Source organism: Sapajus apella, unplaced genomic scaffold (assembly GCF_009761245.1).
Source record: "Sapajus apella isolate SASKATOON/1434 unplaced genomic scaffold, GSC_monkey_1.0 scaffold69, whole genome shotgun sequence".
NCBI lineage: Eukaryota > Metazoa > Chordata > Mammalia > Primates > Cebidae > Sapajus > Sapajus apella.
Window position 1 is genome coordinate 7,363,685 of NW_022437009.1, and position 13,958 is coordinate 7,377,642.

At 42.7% G+C, this 13,958-nt stretch overlaps 1 pseudogene; it reads right to left on the reverse strand.

The window, feature by feature from the left end:
* Positions 1–12,613: 12,613 nt before the first annotated feature.
* On the reverse strand, positions 12,614–13,474 carry LOC116531223 (annotated as a pseudogene).
* Between the last annotated feature and the right edge of the window lie 484 nt (positions 13,475–13,958).

Here is a 13,958-nt window from a genome sequence, read left to right on the forward strand (position 1 = left end):
TTTGAGACGGAGTTTCACTCATGTTACCCAGGCTGGAGTGCAATGGCGCGATCTCGGCTCACCGCAACCTCCGCCTCCTGGGTTCAGGCAATTCTCCTGCCTCAGCCTCCTGAGTAGCTGGGATTACAGGCACGCACCACCATACCCAGCTAATTTTTTGTATTTTTGGTAGAGACGGGGTTTCACCATGTTGACCAGGATGGTCTCGATCTCTTGACCTCGTGATCCACCCGCCTCGGCCTCCCAAAGTGCTGGGATTACAGGCTTGAGCCACCGCGCCTGGCTACATATTCATTTTTTATGCTTCCTAATAAAATAAGAGTTCAGATATAAGTGACGAGGGTACATGGGTGCAAGAAAGAAAGATTGGGGTGAACCAATGAGTGAATAAAGAAAATGTGGTATAGGGCTGGGTGTGGTGGCTCATGCCTGTAATCCCAGCACTTTGAGAGGCTGAGACAGGAGGATCACTTGAGTACAGGAATTCAAGACCAGCCTGGGCAACATGGCAAAACCCTATCTCTACAAAAAATATAAAAATTAGCTTGGCATGGTGCTGCATGCATGTGGTCCCAGCTACTGGGGAGGCTCAGGTGGGAGAAGCACTTGAACCCAGGAGGCGGAGGCTGCAGTGAGCCAAGATCATGTCACCACACTCCAGCCTGGGTGGCAAAGCGAGACCGTCTCAAAAAAAAAAAAAGACAAAAAAGAAAGAAAGAAAAAGAAAATATGGTATATATTCACCATGAAATACTAGTCAGCCGTAAAGAAGAACAAATAATGTCTTTTGCAGCAACTTGGATGGAGCTGGAGGCATTATTCTAAGTGAAGTAACTCAGGAATGAAAAAGCAAACACCGTATGTTGTCACTTACAAGTGGGAGCTAAGCTATGGACACACAAAGGCATAAAGGGTGGTAAAATGAACTTGGGATACTCAGGATGGGGAGAATGGGAAGTGGATGAGGGATCTAAAACTACATATTGGGAGCACTGTACACTACTCGGGTGATGGAATCACTAAAACCAGAAGTCTGCTTTACCAAAATACAGTTCACCCATGTAACCAAAAACCACTTGTACCCCAAAAGCAACTGAAACTGTAAAATGAAAGATTGAAGAGCCCGGACAGCTATTCTCAGGCTCCACCCTATATTCCCAGGGCCTGTTGCATTCCATCTTGTGAGGCCCCTGTCCTTGTGCAGGGCCAGCCAAGCACAGACCACTTCATTTGCCTCTTTAAAAAGTGAAACACCAAGCCAGCTATACCTCCCATCCCCTGACTCTCCTCTGGGATCAGGCCCTTTTGTTGTTGATCCTGAGTCTTTTTTACCATCACCGTGAGCCATGTGTGTCCTTGAGGTTATTCTTCATAAAATTCAGGGAGTAACTCCCTTTCCCCCTGCCTCTCTGCAGCTGTGTGTGTGTGTGTGTGTGTGTGTGTGTGTGTGTGTGTGTGTGTGTATGAGAGAGAGAGAGACAGACAGAGAGAGAGAGAGACAGAGAGAGAGAGAGAGAGAGAGAGAGAGAGAGAGAGAGAGACAGAGTCTCGCTCTGTCACCAGGCTGTGTTGGGAGGAGGTCTTGACGTGTGCGTGATAGAGTACATGTTGTTTGCTGAGAGGCAACGGCAGGGAACACCGAGCCATCCATCCCCAGGCAGGAAACTGCTAGAATAAGCAAGCAGCATGTACTGGTCATGCACTAGTTAAACCGGCTCCCAAAGCACAGGATATTTGACCTTGTCCCCATTGCTGACTCACAGAGTGTTTTTTAGCTTATTTCTGTCTTAGTAGTGAACAGGACTAATGCCTGTTTAGTCTATCTTTATTCTATGAAGAAACACTGAGCACCTGCTTATTAAAAATAATCACTTGTTCACAAAGAAAAAATACGTGGGTCAGAGTCTGCTCTGGGCTTTCAGCTGGGAAATGCTGTCAGACCCCTGACGGCCCCACTGTGATCCCACTTTTGTACTCTATCTTTGTTTCTGTTTCTTAATTCCTTCAGCGCTGCCTGTGTTTGGGTCTCTACAACTGAGCTGGTCTCGGCAAGGCTGGAGTAAAGTGGCACAATCTTGGCTCACTGCAACCTCTGCCTTCTGGGTTCAAGCAATTTTCCTGTTTCTGCCTCTAGCGTAACTGGAATTACAGGCATGTGCCACCACGCCTGGCTAATTTTTGTATTTTTAGTAGAGATGGGGTTTCACGATGTTGGCCAGGCTGGTCTTGAACTCCTGACCTTAGGTGATCCACCAGCCTCAGCCTCCCAAAGTGCTGGGATTACAGGCGTGAGCCACTGAGCCCGACCGCTGCAGCATTTTTCTGGCCCTCAACAGCTCTGTGTCTGTGACGCTTCTGTTCTCTCCTTTCTCCCTCTCTAGAGGCTAATTAACATCCACAGACATGTTCTTCAGGGTTGTGTCCTCAGTGTTAAAAAATCTGAACGGCAAGTGAGATTTCTAGTCTGAAGTTTCTTCTTTGAAGCCTTTTAACAAGTCACCAGGGATTGAGAGGGGCGAGGGGATGGGGCCCGACAGCCGTTGCTACTTCCAGGAAAGGGATGCAACGCCCCCACAGTTCCCAGACAACCCCTGAGAAATTCCCTCAGAGATTTCCTCCGATGCTTTTCTGGAGACCTCTCCAAGAATGCTGGAGAATGCAGGCTTCTCACCCCACAGAGAGACCACAGCCCCACAGACTCTCAGAGCTCTCCTTACACACAGCCACAGCACACACGCTCACCTCCCACACAGGGCATTTACTTCCAAGCACTCACACAGGGGTCTGTGCTCACACTCAGCTCCCAAACCAGAAGCATGACAACAAGAGCCTGCCCACAACATATGATGCTGTTACATACCGTGTTCTCAAATCATGACACGAATTCTGTATAGTAGGAATTATTAATTACCTTTTCATGGATGAAACTGCCTGAGAGATGTGAAGTCGCTTGCCTAAAGCCACAGAGCCAGCAAGTGGCAGAACCAGATTCCAGTCCCAAGTGAATCTGTTCCTTCTGCTGTGCCAAGCCGACTTCCAGTGCAGCCCTAACAGGACGGGTTAGTGTGGAGAAGAACACCCAACCTCATGGATCTCGAGGGAAGAAGCTATCTTCCTCTGTCAGGCAATTGGATTTTCTCCAGAAGGGAAGCTTGATGCTTAAATAAAGTTTGATCAATGATTTACACCCTCTCTCTCCTCCCTCTTCTACTTGCAGGAATTGAATTTTGATGGAAAAATAAGCTTTAACCATTCACTTCATTCATCACTGGAAACTGCTTCAGTCAAATGGCAGAGAAAACAGCCAAAGATAAACGCAGAGCTGAACCGCTTCCTTCAGCCTCTTACCCAGCCTGGGGAGAGCTCCTATAGCATCCATGGAAAGGCAACCTTAAAACCACAATGTAAGTACCACCTCTACCAGCTAGCAGCAGTTACACTAAGTTTGTCTAAGTGAAGGTAGTTTCCTCCAACTCTAGACTTGGGGAAAGTCATGTTTCAGAGGTGAAAAAAACAGACATGAGATTATTCCACATAGAGAAAGAAGAAAGACTTTAAACATGTTATGCGCACCTGGCCTTCCCAAGCTGCTTCTCCGTTAAGTCCTAGGGTGGAAGAAATAAAAGGCATATCGAAGTGGCTGGTATTAGAGAAAGGGTTCTTGTGGCTCTGTCACATTATCACCCACAGACTTGTGTGCATGCCCACACACACATCACACACACAAACAAATACACAGCCTTCAAAAAGACGCACAGCCTGGACATACTTCCTAAAACATGATAGTGATTCAACACGCATTTATATGAGAAGACTTTGTCTATAAGGGCAACAGAAAGTAGGGTGAAAGTAAGAATACATTTTATGGCTGGGTGCAGTGGCTCTTGCTTGTAATCCCAGCACTTTGGGAGGCCGAAGTGGGAGGATCACCTGAGGTGGGGAGTTCGAGACCAGCCTGATCAACAGGGAAAAACCCCATCTCTACTAAAAATACAAAATTAGCTAGTGTGGTGCATGCCTGTAATCCCAGCTACTTGAGAGGCTGAGGCAGGAGAATCGCTTGAACCCAGGAGGCAGAAGTTGCAGTGAGCTGAGATCGCACCATTGCACTCCAGCCTGGGCAATAAGAGCGAAACTCCATCTCAAAAAAAAAAAAAAAGTTTTATTTTTTGAATAAACAAATAAGTAATCAAATAAATATGTGTTCCTGTAACAAATATGTATTGAGCAACTATTACATGCTAGCCTCAGTGTTCAGGACTGGGGATGTAACAGTGAGTAATCAGTGGCAAATAAAGCACAGTCCCAGCCTCAATGTGTTTAAAGCCATTTGGGGAAGAAAACAATAAACAGACAATGTCAAAACCCCATGATAAATGCTATAGTATCAACTTTGTTTAGGTTTTCACTCTTACATTCCACCCAGTTTTCCCCAAATTAATCTATAGATCAAACACATTCCCAATCAAAACACTAGCAGGATTTTTGTAGAATTGACAAGCTGCATTACAAAAGCCACATGGAAATGCAAAGGACCTGGAATAGCTAAAAACAACTTTGAAAAAGAAGAATTTAGTTGGAAGGCTAAGTCTCTCTGAATTCAATACTTACTATGAAGCCGGGTGCGGTGGCTCAAGCCTGTAATCCCAGCACTTTGGGAGGCCGAGGCGGGTGGATCACGAGGTCAAGAGATCGAGACCATCCTGGTCAACATGGTGAAACCCGTCTCTACTAAAAATACAAAAAATTAGCTGGGCATGGTGGTGCATGCCTGTAATCCCAGCGACTCAGGAGGCTGAGGCAGGAGAATTGCCTGAACCCAGGAGGCGGAGGTTGCGGTGAGCCGAGATCGCGCCATTGCACTCCAGCCTGGGTAAAAAGAGCGAAACTCCGTCTCAAAAAAAAAAAAAAAAAAAAGAAGTACAATGCAATACAGCAAGTCAGAAAAGTCTAACAAAAGGCAGACGCTCAATAACATAAAATTCACAATGTCCGGCACCCAATCAAAATTTACTAGGCATATCAAGAAGCAGGGACATGTGATTCATAGCTGGAAGATAAAATCAGTCCATATAAACGGACCAAAAAAATGATGAACTTTGCAGAAATGAATGTTGAAATAGCTATTACAAACATGTTCTTTATGCTCAGTTAGGCCAAGAACATGAAAATAAAGGAAATGGGCCAGGCACAATGGTTTACACTTGTAATTCCAGCACTTTGGGAGGCTGAGGTGGGAGGATCACTTGAGCCCAGGAATTTGAGACCAGCTTGGGCAACATAGTAAGACTTCAACTCTACCAAGAAAATAAAAATAAAAAACTAGCCAGACATGGTGGCATCCACCTGTAGTCCTAGCTGTTCAGGAGGGTGTGGTAGGAAGATCACTTGAACCAAGAAGTTTGAAGCTATAGTGAGCTATGATTGTGTCATGACATCCTAGCCTGGGTGACAGAGGGATACCCTGTCTCTAAACAAACAAACAAAAACAAAAAACAAAAAGAAAGAAAATAAAAGATAAATGGAAAATATAAAAAAATATTAAAATAAAACTTCTAAAAGTGTCTGGACGAGGGCCTTGAGAAACAAAAATAGAACTAGAGATGAAAAATACAACAAGCTGCGTTGAAAAATACACGGGATGGGAGTAAGAGCAGATAGGACCCTACAAAAGCAAAAAATCAGAATAGAAACATACTAGGCCTGGTGCAGTGGATCATACCTGCTATCCCAATACTGTGGGAGGCCAAGGTGGAAGGATCATGTGAACCCAGGAGTTCGAGACCAGCCTGGGCAACATAAGGGGACCCTTTCTCTCCACAACAATAAAAAAATTAGCCAGATGTGGCGGTGTACACCTGTGGTCCCAGCTACTTAAGAGGCTGAGGTGGGAGGATTGCTTACACCCAAGAAGTCAAAGTTACAGCGAGGCATGATCATGCCACTGTACTCCTGGGCAACAGAGCAAGACCCTGTCTCAAAAAAAAAAAGAAAAAGAAAAAAAGAAAAAAGACTGCCGGGCGCGGTGGCTCAAGCCTGTAATCCCAGCACTTTGGGAGGCCGAGGCGGGTGGATCACGAGGTCAAGAGATCGAGACCATCCTGGTCAACATGGTGAAACCCCGTCTCTACCAAAAATACAAAAAATTAGCTGGGCATGGTGGCGCGTGCCTGTAATCCCAGCTACTCAGGAGGCTGAGGCAGGAGAATTGCCTGAACCCAGGAGGCGGAGGTTGCGGTGAGCCGAGATCGTGCCATTGCACTCCAGCCTGGGTAACAAGAGTGAAACTCCGTCTCAAAAAAAAAAAAAGAAAAAACCATACTAAATGAAGCAAAGAGAGAAAAAAGACAGAAAAAAAATTATTGTTTCTCACTGACTTATTGGACAATGTCAAGTGGTCTTGTTTTACATGTAATTAGACAGTACAACATGTATACAGTGTACATACAATTGGAGTCCCAGAAGTAAAGGAAAGAAAGAGGAAGAAGGAAAAAATAATGGCTGATAATGTTCCAGATTTGACTAAAACTATAATGTTAATTTTACAAGTAGCTTGACAAACCCAAGAAGGATAAAATATAAACAAAACCCCACACCAAGACAAACAGTAACAAACTATTAAAACCAGTAATAAAGAAAACATTCTGAAAAGCAGCCAGATTTTTTATTTTTTTTTGAGACAGAGTCTCGCTCTGTCGCCAGGCTGGAGTGCAGTGGCGTGATTTCAGCTCACTGCAAACTCCACTTCCTGGGTTCAAGTGATTCTCCTGCCTCAGCCTCCCAAGTAGCTCGGAGTACAGGCGTGCACCACCATTCCCAGCTAATTTTTGTATTTTTGGTAGAGATTGGTTTTCACCATGTTGGCCAGGATGGTCTCAATTTCTTGACCTTGTGATCCACCTGCCTCGGCCTCCCAAAGTGCTGGGATTACAGGTATGAGCCGCTGCTCCCGGCCCAGCAGCCAGATTTTTTTTTTTTTTAAAGACACTCTACCAAAGAAACTAAGGTAATAATGATTGCAGATTTCTCATCAAGAACTATGCAAGCCAGGAGACAACATTGCAATATCTTTAAAGTAATGAAAGAAATAAAACAAAAACCTGTCAAGAATTCTATGTACAATGAAAGTATGTTTCAAAATGGTCCAGGTATGGTGGCTCACACCTGTAATCCCAGCACTTTGAAAGGCTGAGACGGGTGGATGAGCTGAGATCAGGAGTTCAAGACCAGCCTGAGCAACATGGTGAAACCCTGTCTCTACTAAAAATACGAAAATTAGCCAAACATGGTGGCAAGCTCTTTAATCCCAGCTACTCTGGAAGCTGAGACAGGAGAATCACTGGAATCCGGGAGGCAGAGGTTGCAGTGAGCCAAGATCGCACCGTTGCACTCCAGCCTCAGGGACAGGCGGAGACTCTGTCTCAAAAAAAAAAAAAAAAAAAATGTAGAAAAAAAAAAGCTTTTTTTTTTTTTTTTTTTAATTTATTTTTTATTTATTTATTTTTTATTTTTTTTGAGACGGAGTTTCGCTCTTGTTACCCAGGCTGGAGTGCAATGGCGCGATCTCGGCTCACCGCAACCTCCACCTCCTGGGTTCAGGCAATTCTCCTGCCTCAGCCTCCTGAGTAGCTGGGATTACAGGCACGCGCCACCATGCCCAGCTAATGTTTTTTGTATTTTTAGTAGAGACGGGGTTTCACCATGTTGACCAGGATGGTCTCGATCTCTTGACCTCGTGATCCACCCGCCTCGGCCTCCCAAAGTGCTGGGATTACAGGCTTGAGCCACCGCGCCCGGCCAAAGCTTTTTTCTTTACTTGTGGGACAAACAAAAGTAGAGATAATTATCTTTTTTTTTTTCGAAATGGAGTCTTACTTGGCCTCCGAAAGTGCTAGGATTACAGGTGTGAGCCACCACACCCAGCCTGAGATAACTCATTTTGAGCAAAACTACACACACACACACACACACACACACACACACACACACAGAAAAAAGAAAAAGAAAAAAAAGGAGAAGAAAGGAAGAACGTCAGGGAGAGGAGCAATGAAGTCAAAGCAAACCCGGATCTACGGATCTGCACAAAGGAATAAAGAGCTCCAGACATGGTCAACCTGTGAAAAAACAGAAAAGATGTCTTCCTCATTTTAAATCTGTTTAAAAGAAAATTGACTGCTTAAGGCAAAAATGATGTATTATGGAGTTTATAGTATCCTTATAAGTAAAATATATAAAAATAACACAAAGAGGGCTGGGCGAGGTGGCTCACACCTGTAATCCCAGCACTTTTGGAGGCCAAGGTAGGTGCATCACCTGAGGTCAGGAGTTTAAGACCAGCCTGGCCAACATGGGAAAACCCCATCTCTACTAAAAATACAAAAATTAGCCGAGCATGGTAGCACATGCCTGTAACCCCAGCTACTTGGGAGGCTGAGGCAGGAGAATTGCCTTTACTCAGGAGGCAGAGGTTGCAGTGAGCTGAGATCACACCACTGCACTCCAGCCTGGGCAACAGAGCAAGACCCTGTCCCAAAAATAAATAAATAAAAATAACACAAAAAATGGGAGGGGACAAATTGAACTACACTGTTACACTCTACATAAAATAACATACTATTATGTAAATGTGAACCACGATAAGTTAAAAATATGTTCAGTAAATAAAATTAAAAGGTATGGCTAGGTCAGGCGTGGTTGCTAACGCCAGCAATCCTAGCACTTTGGGAGGCCAAGGTGGGTGGATCACCTGAGGTCATGAGTTCAAGACTAGCCTGGCCATCATGGTGAAACCCCATTTAAAAAAAAAAAAAAAGAAAGAAATTTAAAAAAGGAAAAAAGAAAAAAGATATGGCTAATAAACTAATTGTGGAGACAAAATGTTATCATTCAAATATTTGATTCATCAAAAAGAAGGCAGGAAAAAGGGGGAAGGAAGAGTAAACGGATAAGGAACACAGAAAACAGAGACTAAGATGTTAGACTTAAATCTAACCATATCAATAATTATTTTAAATGTAAATACTCTGAACATTCCAATTAAAAGGTAGAAATTGTTGCAGTATTTAAAGAAAAGCAAGATCCAACTATATGTTTGCTACAAGAAATTTGCTTCAAATATGAAGACACAGTTAAGTTAAACGCAAAAGAATGGGCCGGGCGCGGTGGCTCAAGCCTGTAATCCCAGCACTTTGGGAGGCCGAGGTGGCGGATCACGAGGTCAAGAGATCGAGACCATCCTGGTCAATATGGTGAAACCCCGTCTCTACTAAAAACACAAAAATTAGCCGGGTGTGGTGGCACACGCCTGTGGTCCCAGCTACTCTGGAGGCTGAGGCGGAATAATTGCTTTAACCCAGGAGGCAGAGGTTGCAGTGAGCTGAGATTGTGCCACTGCAGTCCAGCCTGGCAACAAAGCAAGACTCCGTCTCAAAAAAAAAAAAAAAAAGCAAAAGAATGGGAGAGGATATGACATGCAAATGCTAACCGAAGAAAGCAGGAATAGCTATTTAACATCAGACAAAGTAGACTTTGCAACCTAAAGATTACAAGGAGAAGAACATTTTACAATGATGAAGGGGTTAATTCCTCAAGAGGATATAATACTCTTGAAAGTACAATCAACTAATAAAAGCACTTTGAAATACAAGAGACAAAACCTGAGAGAATGAAAAGGAAAAACAGACAAACCTGTAAGTGTGGTTGGAGATGTCAACTTGCTTTCTCAGTAATTTTTTTTCTTGAGACGGAGTCTCGCTTTGCGGCCCAGGCTGAAGTTCAATGGCGCTATCTCAGCTCACTGCGGCCAGGGATTCACTATATTGGCCAGGCTGGTCTCAAGCTCCTGACCTCAAGTGATCCACCCACTTTGGCCTCCCAAAGTGCTGGGATTACAGGCGTGGGCCACTGTGCCTGGCGGTACTCTGTATGGTTTTAATCCTTTCAAATACATTGTGACTTATTTTTTTGGCCCAGGGTATAGCCTATCATGATAAATAGTATTCAATTGAAAACCATATGTATTCTGCTGACGTTGGGTGGAGTATTCTACACATTCAGTCAGATCAAGTTGGTTGATAGGACTGGTCAAGGCTTTTATCTCTTGACTGTTTATATTTTTGTCTACTTCTATAATTACTGAGAAAGTAAGGCTGGGCCCAGTGACTCATACCTGTAACCCCAGCACTTTGGGAGGCCAACTTGGGTGGATCACCTGAGGTCAGGAGTTCATGACCAGCCTGGCCAACATGGTGAAACCCCATTTCTACTAAAAATACAAAAATTAGCCGAGCATGGTAGCACATGCCTGTAACCCCAGCTACTTGGGAGGCTGAGGTGGAAGAATTGATTGAACCCAGGAAGTGGTGGTTGCAGTGAGCTGAGATCACACCACTGCACTCCAGCCAGGGTGACAGAGTAAGACCTGTCTCAAATAAAATAAAATGAAATGAAATAAAATAAAACAAAACCATACAGAGTATATCCTCTGACTATAATGTAATTAACTCCAGTAACAGAAAGATATGTGGAAAATCCCCAAATATTTGGAAATGAAATACACTTTTTTTTTTCTCAGTTGTGGCATATACCTTTACAAATACAAAATACACCTCTTAATGACCTATAGGTAAAAGGAGAAATCACAAGGGCAATTAGAAAATATTTTGAATTGGATGAAAATAAAACACAATATAGCAAAATCTGTGGGAAGCAGTTAAGCATCCAAGGAAATTAGCTTATAGTAGAAAATAATAAAGACCTCAAATCAGTGATCTACGTTTCCACCTTATGGGCCTAGAAAAAGAAGAGCAAAGTAAACCCAAAGGAAGCAAAGGGAAGCAAAAATAAAGATGAGTAAAATAATCAGAGAAGACCCCTCATCAGCCTGGGCAACACAGCAAGACTCCCACTCTACAAAAAATTTTAAAAATTAGCCAGGCATGGTGATATGTGCCTATGGTCCCAGCTACTCAGGAGGCTGAGGCAGGAAGATCACTTGAGCCACGGAGGTTTAGGCTGCAGTGAGCCGTGATCCTGCCATTGCACGCCAACCTAGGTGACAGAGTGAGACTCTATCTCAAAAATAAATAAATAAAATAAAAAGAAGAAATAACCCCTTGACAATAGAGAAATCAATTACTCTAAAACTAATTCTTTGAAAAGATAATATTGAAAAACTTCTAGTCAGGCTAAATAGGAAAGAAAGAAAGATGTCACACTTACCAATACCAGGGATGAAAGAGAAAACATCACTACAGGCTGTACAGATAATATAAAGATAATGAGGGAATATTCTGAACAAGTTTATGTTAATAAATTCAATAACTTGGATGGAAGGGAAAAATTATTTTGAAAGACTGATGTTAAGAAGAAATAACCTGAATATTCATTGTAATTATTCATTGTAATTATTAAAGAATTTGAATTTCTGATTACAAACCTTTCCACAAAGAAAACTTCTAGCCAGATGGCTTCACTACTGAATTCTATCAGTTATTGAAGAAAGTAATAATACAAACTCACATAAACTTTTCCAGAAAATAGGAGTAAGTACTTTGCAACTGCTGCTATGAGGTTAGCATCAACGTGTTGCCAAAACAAAGACAAAGACGCAAGAAAAAAAAAATTTAACCAATATCCCTCATAAACAGAGATGAAAAAAAAATCCTTAACAAAACATTAGCAAATCAAATTTAGCAATATAATAAGAAAATAATAAGGAAAAAGCAGAAGCTCAAATGGGGTTTATCCCAAGAATTGTGCAAGATTTGTTTAACATTCAAAAATTGACATTGTTGATTTAGCACATTATTCAACCAAAAAAAAGAAAACAATATCATGTCAATAAATATAGAAAAGCATTTGACAAAATTCAACACCCACTTGTAATAAAATTTCTCAGTAAACTAGGAATAGAAGGGAATTTCTTCAATCTAATGAAGAATTGAAAAACCTTCACTTAATATCATATTTAATGGTGAAGACTGAATGTTTTCCCCTAAGATTAGAAACCAGGACAACATTGTCTGTTCTCGCCACTTCTATTGAATATTGTAATAGAGGCCAGGTGCAGTGGCTCATGCCTGTAATCCCAGCACTTTGGGAGGCTGAGGCGGGAGGATCACTTGAGTCCAGGAGTTTGAAACCAGCTGGGGCAACATGTCAGGGCCCTGTCTCTACAAAAACAAGCAAACAAAAACAAAACCCCCCCATACTGCACTAGAGGTCCCCCAATCAGTGAAACACGGCAAGGAAAGTAAATAAAAGGCTCCTAAACTGGACAGGAAGAAGTAAAATTATCATTATTCACAGACAACATGAGTATCTATGTGGAAAATCCAAAGGAATCTTTTAGTGAGCTACTGGAACCAAGAAGCATGTTTAGAAATGTCACAGGATAAAAGGCCAATATACACATACCAATTGTATGTTTATATATTGTGCTGGCAACAACCAACTATAAATAGAAATTTAAAACACAGTACCATTCGTTGTATCATCAAAAACAAGAAATATTTAGGGATAAATTTTATAAAATATTTGCAAGACCTAAACTTGAGCACTTAAAACTATAAAATATTGTTTATAAAATTTTAAATGCAGATATTTTCCTTGTTCATAGATCAGAAGACTGAATTTTTTTTTTAAGAAAAATTTTGTGGTTTTATTGTATCATGAGGCATTGAAACATCTGAACAAATCAATGTCTGGGAGGTGAGGCAGCTGCTTTCTCCTTCAATTCTTTGGGTTACTAGAGCAACTTGTCAATAGATTAAAAAAAAAAAAGAACAACCTTTTGCATTACTTGAGACTTTCTAAGGCATGTGCGGTTACAACACAAACTTCTTCCATCAGATGCAACTAGTCTAGCATCCAAACATCATGCACAGCACCTTGGTGGCCGCAGCGCACTGCGCCCACTCCCACCACAGCTGTGCTCATTTGTGCATGAGATTTGGAGCATCTGGAGGAGTGGGAATAGTACTGGGAAGAGGAGGAAGGAGGAAACAGCGTGAATGCCTGTCTGAGAGGTCAGCTGAAGTTACGGAGGGCCTGCCTGAACATGTTATTTGTGCAGACCCAAGCATCATTGATGTTCTTTAATTGGAACATCTGGTGGAACCCCATGATGGGTCTTCATCTGCCGTATGCTGGCCCACAACCATGCTGATGATGCAGCTGTCTGGCGTGGGTTGATGGTGCTGCGCCGTGATGCCATGCTGGATTTCTGGAATGGAAGGCTAGACAACTTCTCCACAGTGGCAGCTTTCCTATGGACCTGTTGTCCTTCCCACGTAAGGCATGATACACCATTGCAAATTGTGCCTAGTTGTGTTCTATTGCTGTCAAATCACTGGTAGTAATGTTGAATGAAGCTGGACGTAATCTTCTCCCAAACTGGCTTGTCTCCCATTTTTGAGTGTCACCCGGCCTCACGAAGACCCGAGGGGCTGGCATGATGGTAGCAGTAGTGGTGGCAACCCAGAGTGGTCATGAATATTGTTAAGATATCAGTTTTCCCAGAATTAAAACTATAGCTTCAATGCAAACCCAATCAAAAGCCAGCAAGATTTTTATAGACATTTACAAGCTAATTCTAAAACTGATATACAAATATAAAGAATATAGAAGAGTCAAAGTCATTTTTAAAGAAAACAATATTAGAAGGCTTTAAGAGTTACTACAGTACGATGGGGAGCAGTGGCTCACACCTGTAATCCCAGCACTTTGGGAGGCCGAGGTGGGCGGATCACGAGGTCAAGAGATCGAGACCATCCTGGCCAACATGGTGAAATCCCATCTCTACTAAAAATACAAAAACTAGCCAGGTGTGATGGTGCATGCCTGTAGTCCCAGCTACCCAGGAGGGTGAGGCAGGAGAATCACTTGAGCCTGGGAGGCAAAGGTTGCAGTGAGCCGAGATCACACCACTGCACTCCAGCCTGGTGACAGAGCGAGAC